The sequence below is a fragment of the Bemisia tabaci genome, chromosome 6 (assembly GCF_918797505.1).
Source record: "Bemisia tabaci chromosome 6, PGI_BMITA_v3".
NCBI lineage: Eukaryota > Metazoa > Arthropoda > Insecta > Hemiptera > Aleyrodidae > Bemisia > Bemisia tabaci.
The window spans coordinates 16,974,073-16,987,549 of NC_092798.1; the positions used below are offsets into that span (position 1 = coordinate 16,974,073).

The following is a 13,477-nucleotide window of genomic DNA, read 5'->3' on the forward strand; positions in this document are numbered from 1 at the left end:
ACCCTCTTTTCCAGTCGTGTCAATCGCATGCTGGAATCTCTCCCAACTCATTGTTAGTTACAATTTCATAATGCACTGCGTTTGTTTACGAAAATTTACGCTTTAATTCACGCCAACGATACGCATCATACGCTGACTATGTGCAATACGCTCCTGACAATGCGTAACGATAGCAGAGCGTAACACCCACTAATGGAAAATGGACCCATGGACAAGGTGCATTATTAAGCATTACGATACATGTTAACTTATCAAAATTTCACGTAGAACTTGATTTGCACGAGGAAAACGACTGGAAGTAAAGTAACTCATACTCGAGATATTGACGTCTTCCGATTTATCAATTCAAACTTCCCGCTCATAGCAAAAACAATAAGTCTTGCGTTAAGGTGATTCGATGGACGCCATATTTTGTGTCAGAACGGCATGCGATATATCGCATGCCGTTCTGACACAAAATATGGCGTCCATCGAATCACCTTAAATCGCACCCTAAACGTTACCGTGGCAGCCATATGCGGTATAAAAATATGGCAATCTCGAACTCGGCGCTTCGACTCAGCTGTCGTAGGTAGTTTACACTCTGAACAACGCGAGGTGGGAAAGGAACACTGCTCGATTGAGATTCCTTCCCAAACCGTTGTACTTAGTACTCAATTTGATTCAAGGAGATTTTCTTTCTTTCTTGTAAGCGGGAAATTTAACTTTGACGTAGTCTATGTTACACAAAAACGTTAGATTAGGAGTTGATATCAGTAATTTCAGTTGCGCAAATCGTACTGCGTGAAATTTTGAGAAGGAAACAATTCTGAATGCTTTTTGAACTTTGTCAATAGATAAACAGCGAAAATTTCGGTACAGACGCCCCCTACATCGAACGCTAATTAATTGCGCCGGAAATTGGATACGATTAAAATTGACACTCTCGCTATCTTGGCGAAAACACGACGAGGCAGGAAGGAGCCACGCGAGAAGACCCGGGACGAGGGAACTCGTTTGCGAGCTTCGTGCAAGTCCGTGCCGAATCGGGCAACTTCGGCCGAGTTATTACCGCGGTTTTGGCTCGCGGCGACGCGGACGCGGCGCGGCGCCACGCGGGATTCGGAGAGAGACTTGTCGCAAATTATAAAACGTGCTGCAATGGGAATGCCGTCTCTCGGCGGATTCAGACCTTCGGTAGCAGAGTTCTGTACTATAGTGGGGCCGATAAGTGGAAAATATCATAAGAATCGTGCACTTCTGGAAGAAAGCATGAAAATTTCAGGGATTCATCTCTACCCTATAGACATTCGATTCAGACATAGACCCCAAAAATCTGAGCCCCCTGGGGGGGCAGGGGGGCCCCTCAAATTTTGAATTTTGAATAACTACTGAACGGCTAATGTTAGCGTAATTTTTTTTAAGCAGGACGATAGGAAATTTTATCAGGAACAAAAATGATTCTTATAAATTTTTTTGTGGGATCGATATTTAAGGCGTGAAACGGGAAAAACCATCGGGGGACGGGGAGCCGGCCGTTCTGAGGCAGATCCGCGCGCTGCGCTGTTTGCCCGGGACGCGCGCGGCGGCGCAGTACGGTGTTACCGACGAAACAGCCGCTTGTCTTGGTTTAATCTCAACGATGCGCAGTTTTAAAAATAATAATGAATTTACCGTACTGCCTAAATACTTTTCCTCAGTTATATAAGCTATACTTTTTACTAGTAATACATAAAAACAAGCAAAAGCGAAATACTCCAATGTGAGAGCGCCGAGTCAATAGGAGGGATCGGTCATCGCGCATCACGCGTCTTGTTTTCTCTGAATACAGAGCTTCTCCGACCTCAATACAGAGTAAATTACCCTTTCCTCGCGTAAGTTTTGTACAGGATTACATTTTTTTAAGATATTAGAGCGAAATAACAAGTTTTAATACGATTTTGACCCACTTTTTCATGACTATTGGAAATGGCGGATCCTTCGTAACTTATTTTTAGCTTATTTTTCATGTTACTTTCCGCGAATGAGACAATGAGCTGCTTACATAACCATGAATTTTGCAAAACTTGGTAGAGATATTAATTGAGGAGTGTGGAGGGAGGGGAGGGGGGCTCCACAGTCCCTTCGCCACTATAAGGTTACCAGATTTCCTTCAAAATGAAGGAAATATCGTTTTTCGTTCATGTTCATTGGTTTCTCGCAATTGCATAGGTACTGATTCATACGGAACATTCCGACAATGTTCTTTTCTCCTCTTTTTCCCTCCAGCCAGTCAATAGAAGTTTTCATTTTCATGAACTCCCTATTTTTTCAGTTATTCAACAAATATGCATATTTAAAAAAAAAATAGAACAATACATTAAATAAATGATAAAAAAGAAGATATCTGAATACTATCGCCTCTTTTTATCGAGTCATCCTTGAAGATATTATTGGTACTTACCACGACACATAGAAAATGGAATGAGCAGTAAAAAAAATCCATGTATATTATCTTACATTTTGTTGTATGGAATTTAGAGTGGAGTTGGTAACATTTGTTTTGAAAAAAATATTAATATAGGAGGAAATTTATTTATCATGCAGGTTCTGATTCTTTAAAGAACCTCTGAGAAGGACCAGGCCTCAGGAAGAAATTCATTGCATTTCTTCTTTTTCAATCCGCAAATCTCGTACCGATTTTTGATTTGTATGGAGCTCATGGAAGAGTTCTAGGTAAGTATGTCGGAGACAATTTTCAAGAAACGGGACTTGCAAAATATGCAATGCACAAAACGTACACCTTAAACTTTATCGTACATTATAACACTGATCGAATTAGCTTTAGAGATTATCAAAAGGTTAATTTATCGTCAAAATATCAAAAAATCAGTCAAAATTAGCAATCAGTAATCAGTTGCAAAATTACCGAGATTGCGGAATATCGTACCTATGATGCGCTGACATAAGAGCAGGATAGGTTCCCAGTACTTAGGCGCGACTTCCTATCACTCAAATGGACCGTTTTGACAGATTAGCGGATACGGCGACTAGTTATTACTTAATAATATTCTTTGTACTGTACAAAGAAGCAGTCCAACAAAGGTTTTTTGGGGGTCATTTATCCCTATCAAGCTTTCTCAAGATTCTTTTGCCGTTTTTTTGGAGCAAGTTTTGAAGGTGGTTTTGGTCCTCTTAAAAAAATGCCTATACGTAGCAATGATGTACCAAAATGTTCCTGAAAGAGAGGAGAATAAGCAAGCATGTTTTTATGTATGCTCATTGTTTACAAAATTAGGCTCCCTGTCTTAAGTAAGCATATTTAGATACCATCCTGATGTCGCAGCACCGAGAGAAAGAGAAAGATAAACACTTTAAAATCATTTTTCAGGTCATCGTGGTACACAAATAAGATTTGTGACTTTTAGCCCCCCCCCCCCCTTTCCAGAGACAACTGTGCCTCAGATTTTGTTCCGTTCAACTGATGTCTGATGCAGTTATCTCGGATGCTGTAATAAAACTTGACAAACCCATACAACAAAACAATTCGGAACTCCAGCACTTAACCCCTTCTCTTTCTGTTGCCGTGCGCTCGCTTGTATACATATATTACCTGCATAAGTTAAGCCCTATTTTAAGGCTTTATAGGTAGTACGATATATTCACAATACTTTTAAAACTGCGCATCGTTGAGATTAAACCAAGACAAGCGGCTGTTTCGTCGGTAACACCGTACTGCGCCGCCGCGCGCGTCCCGGGCAAACAGCGCAGCGCGCGGATCTGCCTCAGAACGGCCGGCTCCCCGTCCCCCGATGGTTTTTTCCCGTTTCACGCCTTAAATATCGATCCCACAAAAAAATTTATAAGAATCATTTTTGTTCCTGATAAAATTTCCTATCGTCCTGCTTAAAAAAAATTACGCTAACATTAGCCGTTCAGTAGTTATTCAAAATTCAAAATTTGGGGGCCCCCCTGCCCCCCCAGGGGGCTCAGATTTTTGGGGTCTATGTCTGAATCGAATGTCTATAGGGTAGAGATGAATCCCTGAAATTTTCATGCTTTCTTCCAGAAGTGCACGATTGTTATGCTTATCGGCCCCACTACTAGCATTTGCATTGATTATGTATTAAAATGGCAGCGGCAGTGTGGCTGCACCTGAGACCGTATGGTTACATTAGCGATCTGAACTGACTGAAGTACAGTAAGTATGTTGAAGTTTTTTTAGCCAACGTGCGTTAAAAATTCAGCGTGAGGCTAAATAATCTCTATACAGAGGGGAAAAGCTCATACGAACAGAATTTTCCCTCAAAGAGAAATGCTGGTTGCTGCAACACAAGTTACGATCATTCAGGAAGGAAACTGCAGACGCAACTAAAGTGTTGCGGTAATTGTGTAGTGGTCATTACTAGTGTTGCAGCCTAATCCAGCCTGTCTCTTTGAGGGATAATTGTGCTCATATGAGCTTTTTCCCTCTGTATTGAGATTTTTCAGCTTTATGCTGAATTTTTAACGCACGTTGGCTGAAAAACTCCAACATACCATCTTACGACTCGTGCGTCCACCGCAATCAGTTTGTATTTTGAAGTCGTGTTTCAGTTGTGTCAGCGAAGATAGACATACCGCCGACATTCCTGGAGGGCGGTGCAGGTGCTGGTACACCTCCTTGAGATTCCATGATTTTTGACACCCTACGAATGTCTGCTAAAGCAGGCTGGCCAAAAGTCAGTACTTTCACAATGCTTTTTCAGTACATTCCCAAGATATTCAGTACCTCCTCAACAGAAATATTCAGTACTTTTTCAGTACCTCGGTTTGACGAAATTCTGAAGTTCGAAAATTTGAAATTCTCGCTCGAATTGCGACAAAAATGAAGTAAACACATTATTTCATGAAAATAGTTGTTTTTAATAAAATATAAAATCCATGCATCTTGTTGCAGGTACCCGTTGATTAGTTCATTGCGCCACTAATCCAAAGCATTGCGGAAAAAAACACACAGCTACTCGAAATGATCATCACAGTATACTAACCAGTTGTACAGATAGAACCAAGCCTTTCTACTTAACGACATCGAATTAGAAGGTAAGCGCAGTAGAAATTATTAATCTACAAAAGCATTCTGGAAAAACACACACAGCTACCTCCTCAAATAATCTTCACATTATACTAACCAGTTGGCGATAAAACCAAGCCTTTCTTCTTAACGACTTCCAATTAGAAGGTACTAATACTTCCACCCTCAGGGGCGTTTTCACCCTCCAAGAGTAGGAGAGAAAGAGGGACTGGAAGGTGGGGGGGGGGGGGGGGAATCATCAATTTTAACACAGAAGAAACACTGCAGCCCTCCTTTCACCTGGAAAATTATCAGGCCCCGCCTCTGATGCGCGACCGCAACACGGTGCCTGCATGTCATCATTACAAATTGCGGGACGCGGGTATTGAGTGGATCTCCGTCGAGACAACACGCGATAATACCCACCCTTAAATTAAAAGGGTCGATGTTATCAATACTCTTCGGTTCCGCGGAGGGATGACGGCCGGCCGTGAGACGGAGGGGTGGGCGGGGGCAGAGGGCGGGAATCGGTCACGCATTGCTGGCTCTGCCTTCGGAGAAACCGAACCCTGTGCCGCGCCGCCTGGGGTCCCTCCCTCGTCGAAAACCGCGGATCCTTCGGGGGGAACCTATGGACTTGGGAGGTTTTAGTTTAACGGGGCAGCGCTTGCAACCCCTTACAAATCCGAGCTCGACCCTCCCTGTGCAAGAATCGCGCAACTGCCGGGGATTTCCAGGGTTCATCGGTGGTTTTGGATCGGTGGTTGCGGAGACCTTCCGCACTCGAGCTGCAGGGCACGGCGGCCGTCCTAGAAAACAAATACGCGCTGATTGACACATAAAAAGGCCTCCTGGCTCACAATCGAAAAGAAAGCTATCCAAACCGCTCTATTGTGTCGGAGGTTTAACCGGAAAAGTGGCAACGTGCGTTTCTCTGAAAACTATACGGGGACAAGAAAACCTCGAGAATCAATCCGTCGGGCTAAGGAAAAACGTGGTGTGAACGCTCTAAAGGAAATAGGTCAGTTGCGCTGGTCGAAGAATTGTGTTCTGATGTTTGATTCTTGTGGATCGGCTAATAAAAGATCTGTCCACACAACAACTCTCTACGTTCAATATTAATCTTAAAACTCTCTTGAAAAATACTGTAGATTCAAACGGATTTTTGCTCGAATCGAGAGCCAAGCCTCCCAATTTGAGCGGATTTCCTTTAGGTTCAAGCAAAAGTCCGATTGAATCAAAAATATTTTTTCTCGTCAAATGTTTCAAGGTCCTGGACTCTAGGTCCAAGAGACCTGTTTTTCAAGTGTACCTCCGGAACCAGAACAACCATTTCTGCGAACAAATCATTCCTCTTGATGTATGAGTCTATATACGGCACCGCTGCAGCAGACAATACGTCATGCAGGATAGAATCAAGCCATTCGTTGAAATAACCAGGGTTTCTACTGTAATAGGCTGGCCTAATCAAAAATCAGTACACTTGCAGTACTTTTTCAGGACATTCCCAAGAAATTCAGTACATCCTCAACAGAAAAATTCAGTACTTTATCTCCAATGAAGAATTTAAAAATTTTGAATCTCTCGCTAAAATTGACAGCAAATTTAAAAAGAATCCGGACCTTCTTGCGGAATTTCAGCAATCTTTCAGTACTTCCAGACCGCCCTTAAAAAATAATCAGTATACTATTCCCGGACTTACTGGAAATTCCGGATTTGTAAATACCCTGAAAAACACATGAAAATACAGTTTAAAAGCGCATGCAGATGTAATACGGTACACATACGCACCTCATAATACGGTATCCGAAATGATGGTAGCAACGAGGCAGTATCCAAAAGAGGGGTTAATCCAAAAACGGTCACATAGCACAATATCTCACCGAGAGCACAAGGCACTTGCACACACTTGTAAACCCACTGGGTTCGCTTCACCACTGATCACTTTCACTGAAATCCGACGACAGAGGGTCGAAGGAGGTCTGAACACAGGCGGGCGCGACGCGACACTGACCTGAAAAAAAAACAAAGACAGACACAGATAAGAGAGTGAGTCATAAAATTCACAGAATAATATGCTGATTGCGAATGGTTCAACTATTCTAGCAACCACCCAGAAGCGGGACTTTACAACACCAGTCTAATAATTATAGTAATGAAAACATTCATGTAGAGGAGGAGCACACAGCTCTCCAAAAGAAAGGTCAGGTCAGGTCAGGTTATGGACATTTTTTGGCATCCGGTTAAGTATGGACATTTTTAAAACGCGCATGCAGAAAAATGTTTAATGCAGCTACTTTTTTAAGTCGTTACTTTAAGACTCTACGCTAGGCTTAGTTAGTTTTGAGTTGTATCGTATGATAAGGGTGGAATCTAAAAGCGTGATACAAATATTTCAAGTCCTAACCCGCTCAAATTGCATCCATCGAGTTGAAGGCGCCGTTTCCAATTATTCTGATAAGAGCGCGAAGACACGGCTACATTCCAGCCTTTGCAACTTATCTCTATGTCGTGGGGAGATTCTAGTATAAGTTACTGGACGTTATCGCTGCGATGGTCGCATTAAAACGAAGATTTCAACGAAAGTCACTCGTCTCTGGACATTACGCTGAACTAAAACGCGTGATACATCCATTTCACCTCACGAGCCGTTCAAATTGCATTCCTAGGGTCGCAAGTTTAATCAAATTTTAAAATTCCCTGGCTTTTTTTTAAGGATCTGCCCTCCTCCAAATTTAAAAGATAAAAATGATTTTTAAAACGAAGTTTTATTCGATTTGATTAACGAGTCAATAGACTCACTTTCTTATCAATCTTTTAAAATATACTAATTGGGCAAATTTTAATTTCAATCGCACGACAGAATTTCCGGTTTGATCACTCGAAGTAAAGGTTCGCATTAGACACCGAAACTCCCACCCTTCTCTACACTGGAAAAAAAAAACACGTTGGATCTAGAGTCCATGCAGACTCTTAAAAACATCGTCAAGAAAAGATACTCCTGATTCAATCGGATTTAAGCTTAAATCAAGAACCCAGCCTCTTAATTGGAGCGTATTTCCTTTCGATTTAAGCTTAAATCTGATTGAATCGAAAGTATTTTTTCTTGTCAATGTCTTCAAGAGTCTGGACTCTAGATCCGATGTGTTTTTTTTTTTTTTTTTTTTTTTTTTTTTTTTTTTTTTTTTCCAGTGTAGACTTATGAAGTAAGAAAAATCGCTGCCCCATGATAAGGAGAAAATCGAGAGCGTGAAAGCTCCCTCATCACACCGACTGTCCTGTTACTGGCAATGAGGTATAGATCCCACCGTGTAAGCAAAATTCGGCAACACTGCAGACTTGACGCTCCCTTCGGAATCACACGGAGACGGTTGCGCACCGCGTGAAACGCAAGCATCCACCATTTTCTCGACCGCTCGCAGCCAAGAGTTGCATCTACGCCCTGTTTTTCTATTTAATTCCTGCACAAGTGTGCGAGCCTTTCAGCTACATACGAAGGTACTCAAGGACGGCTGTTAAACAGGTGTCCCAAGATTCAGTACGAATATTGAAGGAGTCGGTTCTTGGGGTCAAAAGAAAACGTTTCCGTGGTATAAGTTTTTCCCCCTGGGACCCCATTTTCCCCCTATCACCTCCCTATCATCCCCTATTATCTCGAAAAAGATGAGTTATAGCAAAAAACGTAGGATACATTTTCGCAATATTTTTCAACGCTGAATCTAGTGGTGCCGTAAAAAATCAATTTTTGTCGTTAGAAACATTAATAATCGGCCCCTTTTAAGTTCAATGCTCCCCTAAGCCTCCCCTTAAAATGTGTTCTTCCTTTTTTGGAGGTCAGCGATGAAAAGAACGCTAAAAATTACACCCAGATACCAATTTTCATTAATATTGGTTCATAAATATTGTCACACTGTTAAAAATATGATTTTTTTCTCCAACTTGGGGGGGGGGGGGAGGGCCATGGCCCCCAGGGAAAGCGTTTTTAAAAGAAACAGTATAGCACAAAAACGTCTTTTTTGACCCAAAGAATAGACTTCTTCAATATTCATACATAATCCTAGGACACCCTGTGCTGTATTGCAGATTCCTCCCCGTTGAATTTTGCACACACTAGAAAGGGTCGTATTGAAATGATGTGGAACCAAAAAATAAGCCGGTCTCGGAATGCACTCAGTCCGACTAAGCTCCTAAACCAATAACTCTGCACTCAGACTTCATGCCGGGTATCGCGGTGCGGTGGTCCGCACGTGACTCTCGCTGCCCTGTTCCAGTGCGGTCGTTGTGAGTTATGACAGCAAAAGTCTATTTACTTACACTTACTTAGACGCCAGTCTCAGTATTAGTGTATTCAAAATCATTCGGGATTCACGCAGGTAAACGACTTTTGCCGGACCTTGTCTAGTTTCAGTGCTGCACTGGAAAAAAAAACACACACTGGATCTATGGTCCAGACTCTTAAAAACATCGACAAGAAAAAGTACTCTTGATTCAATCAGAATCTAGCTTAAATCAAGAACCAAGCCTCTTAATTTAAGCGGATTTCACTTTGATTCAAGCAAAATTCCGATTGAATCAAAAGTATTTTTTCTTGTCAATGTTTTCAAGAGTCTGGACTCTAGACCCAATGTGTTTTTTTTCCGGTGTGGTCTTGGACGCAATCGAAATATCCCAGCTTGTGTCGTGTAATGTTAGGAATGTCTTTGAACTTGATACATTCACGGAAAAAAATTGCTGATTCAACAATTCAATTGCTAAAAACAGTGAGTGCAATGTTTCAATGCAGATTTTACAACAAACAAATGCTACTTTAACCACATTGTAAACTAATTTAACCACGGGGGTGGTTAAAGTAGCATTTTTTTGTTATAAAATCTGCGTTGAAACATTGCACTCACTGTTTTTAGCAATTGAATTGTTGAATCAGCAATTTTTTTTTCCGTGTTGCAATGAGTCAGTTGAGCTGGTTACAGAATCGTGTTTCGATGCTTGACTATTAATGATTAGCTAAAAATAATAAGATCTGTCCAAACAGCAACTTTCTACGTTCAATATTAGCCGAAATATCTCGCATTGAAAAATTCGTTTTATGACGTCATCCACCGTGGTAGTAACACCCTTGGTTTCTTCCATTTTGCCGAGTTTTAAGTTGAGTAACCAGTGCGCACCTCGGCCATCGATTTGAGTACGAGATAGCGAGCGGGGGCAAAGATGTTTGATTTGCTGTTGTGACACTACTCCCTCATTCGATATTCGAACTTCAATAAGTTCATTGCAATGAATGGGAGAGCCGAATTCAGCTACTAGTTGAAAGAATGCTTTAATCCGTATCAGCCTGACTGCAACCGGCGTTGACGAATTTCTTCTCTTGTTTCACTCATTTACCAGAAAACGAAGCAAATCGATGGTGAAACAGCAGAAATGCATATCTCAGCTTGCGGCGTTGCAGACCCCCTGTCATGGTCATTTTCCACATGGAAAACTTGAGAGCGTCATTTTTTAAAATGAGGTGAGATTTCTGCTCTTTGTGAAGAGTGTTCTGTGAAAACTTCAAGCCATGATGTTGGCTCGGTTTCCTTTTAAAGGATGAAATAAAGGAGCGGAGACAGAGGCGGGCCCAGCAATTTGGCAACACCGGATTTCCTCCATTTAGAACTATGCTAAATAGTCAATTCTTTTCGGAGCACCTGATCCCTCCAAGAATCGATACCTTTCCATAGGTTTAAATGGAGAAAAGACAATGTTGCCAACTTGCTAGATCCGCCAATGAGCGGAGATTTTGAAACACCGGAACCGAGGTACATATTTTTGCAGTTTCACCATCGAAATCCTGAGCCTGACTTGAGATGTCCTTTTTTTCTACATCATCTCAGGATAATTCAGGGTAGGTGTCGGTAAGTTTCAAAACGATTCTGAGAAAAAATTGGAACATGACAGGAAATTAGGCAACGCGGAACGCAGGTAGGACGATTCAGGTGGAATCCATGCAATTGGCTGCAAGAAGTTCACGGAGGCAAGAGCATAATCCAGGATTGAAAATAATAAAATAATGACGGCCTTTTTCCAGCAACAATGAACCTCCAAGCCAACTGCAACATTGTGGTTGTGCAAGAAAATCACATGTTCTCAACTGGGAAACTGTCAACTTCTCGTGTTGGATACTGTGAGGAAGTTGATGGAACTTCCTACTACATCATTGCCTACCACCCCAGGACAACGTTCCATGGCACTGTTGACGAGAATGACAAAATTTACTGGGAAAACCCGGGGGTTGAGGATGCATGCGATGAGGAATTCTTCGTCAGTCTCTGACGCAAAATAGAGAGAGAACTCTGAGCGCCGAGTCTAGACAGCTGAGATTTATCAACGTTGCCACGAAAATCAAAAAAAAAAAAAAAATGTGATACTGGTATCTGATAAAACATGAATAGGAGATACGATGTCTGTTGTGTTCACCTGCTTAAGCCAAACTCGGCTCATCTCTACTCTGAGAGTGACAGGCTTCATACCTCAAAACATTTTAAACAGAAAGATAGGTACAAAAATGGATTATTTAGTTCTTGAAACTTCTTATGGGGGTTGGAGAGGGGCTACCTCGTGGTCGTAGCGAAGATGAGAGTTGCTCCGCAGTTTTTCACGTCTAAATTGGGGGCTTGGGGACGAGGTGCATAGGTGCAGTTTTTGAAAAATTGAGATATTGATGATTTTAAGTAGAAATAGTCTTAGTGCAAATGCCGTGAAGAAGTCGCTTCCAAATTCCAACTTTTACGCATCTAAGAGTCGGTTTAAACTCCCTTTCCGCCATAAAGCCCCATGGAATTTCAAAACTTCATACACGTATTTCTCAAAATAGCAAAAACTGCACTTATGCGCTTGTCCTCCAAGCCCCACAAATGTTCTTAGGTGCGATAGCAAGAGAACCCCTACTCAAAACAATCATGTTGTGAATCATGGAAAAAATCATGGGAATGACACCTGGTACAATATTGACGCCTCAGCATTTTTCCATGTTGATTACTGCTGGTCAATCCACCAAGTTGATACCATGTTAGCGTCAACATGGCTCACTCACTCACATGGTCGTTTCCAGCAAGGATTTTCTCAGCCGTGCAGCGTGCACTAGTGAAGTTGAGCGCCCGAAGTGGCAACAGTGTATGCAAATTACCACGAGACCGTCTGAGGTTATGAGTCTAATTGTTTTCGGATGTTGATCCATCAATTTAGAGTATTCGTTGCATCCGACAGAGTCCTCCTCATCTTTCCGTGACAATGATCTTAAGTCTTCCATTCAAGAATGTAAACAAACAATCTAGAATGATACTTACATATTCCACCGTCAAGATAAGAAGCATGCAAACCTTAAATGCTTGACCACGAGGGACTGCAGGTTATGTAACTTGGGTACAAGGAAAGAGAAGAGAAATAGAGATGCTATTGATAAAAACGCATGCTGATTTACGTTTGATGATGATCAGTTGCGAGCTCGGTAAACAATGGTGTCCTAACAGATGGATGGAGCACGTTGGAAAGGAAGCATGGTCAAGCAGCATGGGTTGGGAAGTGATAAAATGTTCGAAATGAGTGAACTTTCATTCTGATACATATCTTGATAATGGGTTTTACATATCTACGCCGAAACCCGGCGAATAACTTACGATTTCACATTTCTTCAAAGCCCTGATTACGCCCTCATGGGTTCCTTACTGATTAAGTAGACGGGGAGAAAAGAATCCCTTCTAGAAGTGCAAGAGACACGAAACGACTATAAGTAACCATGCTAAGGCATGGTGAGAAGACGATAGGTAGCAAATCATTGAACAAAATAAAGGGGTAGGAACTTACGTCGTGCGAGTTCCTTCCGAGTAGAACAAGCTGCTACAACACGAAGGGGAAGCACGAACAGGAAGGGGGAAGGGCAGAACTGGTTCTCACGACTTCCTCGGGGAGTCACCACTCACTAATCACCGGTAATTAGAGCGAAATCGGGATTAATAACGAGACGAACCGAAGTTAGAGACACAGGCTTCGAGTGGGTGCACGACGAGGAGAAAGCACAACACACCGGTCACTAAACACAAAAGACCCGGTTAACGGAAAACCGCTCGGCGTGCGCGCGGGGCAAAGAGCAGAACTCGACTGAAGATGAAATGGAAGAGGACAAAACAGCCGAGTCCAACTGCCGGCCGGTGCGGTGCAGGGCGGCGGGGTGCAGCGCAGCCCAACAGCCGGTCCTTCGTGATGTAATAGGAGATTCCTTTTCCTTCCCTCTCGCTCCCTCTCTCTCGCTCCGTCTCTCTCGGGCAGGCAGCGTCGGGTTTTCGAGGTACGATTCCGGGGCTCCGTCAACATCCTGCAACGCAGCGAGGGTCTCCTTTCTCCGACATCGTGTTCCGAGACCCGCGGTTCCCCTGCCGCGTATTTCGCCGCCCGACCAATCAGCGCTCTCCGCCGAGGTATTCATTTGCTCCG

At 42.6% G+C, this 13,477-nt stretch overlaps 1 protein-coding gene across 1 annotated transcript in view; it reads right to left on the reverse strand.

The window, feature by feature from the left end:
- The window catches only part of LOC109039160 (uncharacterized), a 52,763-nt gene extending 39,510 nt beyond the window's left edge, over positions 1-13,253 (reverse strand). Inside the window, exons 1-2 of the mRNA XM_072301165.1 lie at positions 12,851-13,253; positions 6,803-7,025 (exon numbers count right to left, since the gene is read on the reverse strand). The gene's annotated coding sequence lies outside the window, so the exon portion shown is untranslated. The remainder of the gene's footprint in view (positions 1-6,802; positions 7,026-12,850) is intronic.
- Positions 13,254-13,477: the final 224 nt, after the last annotated feature.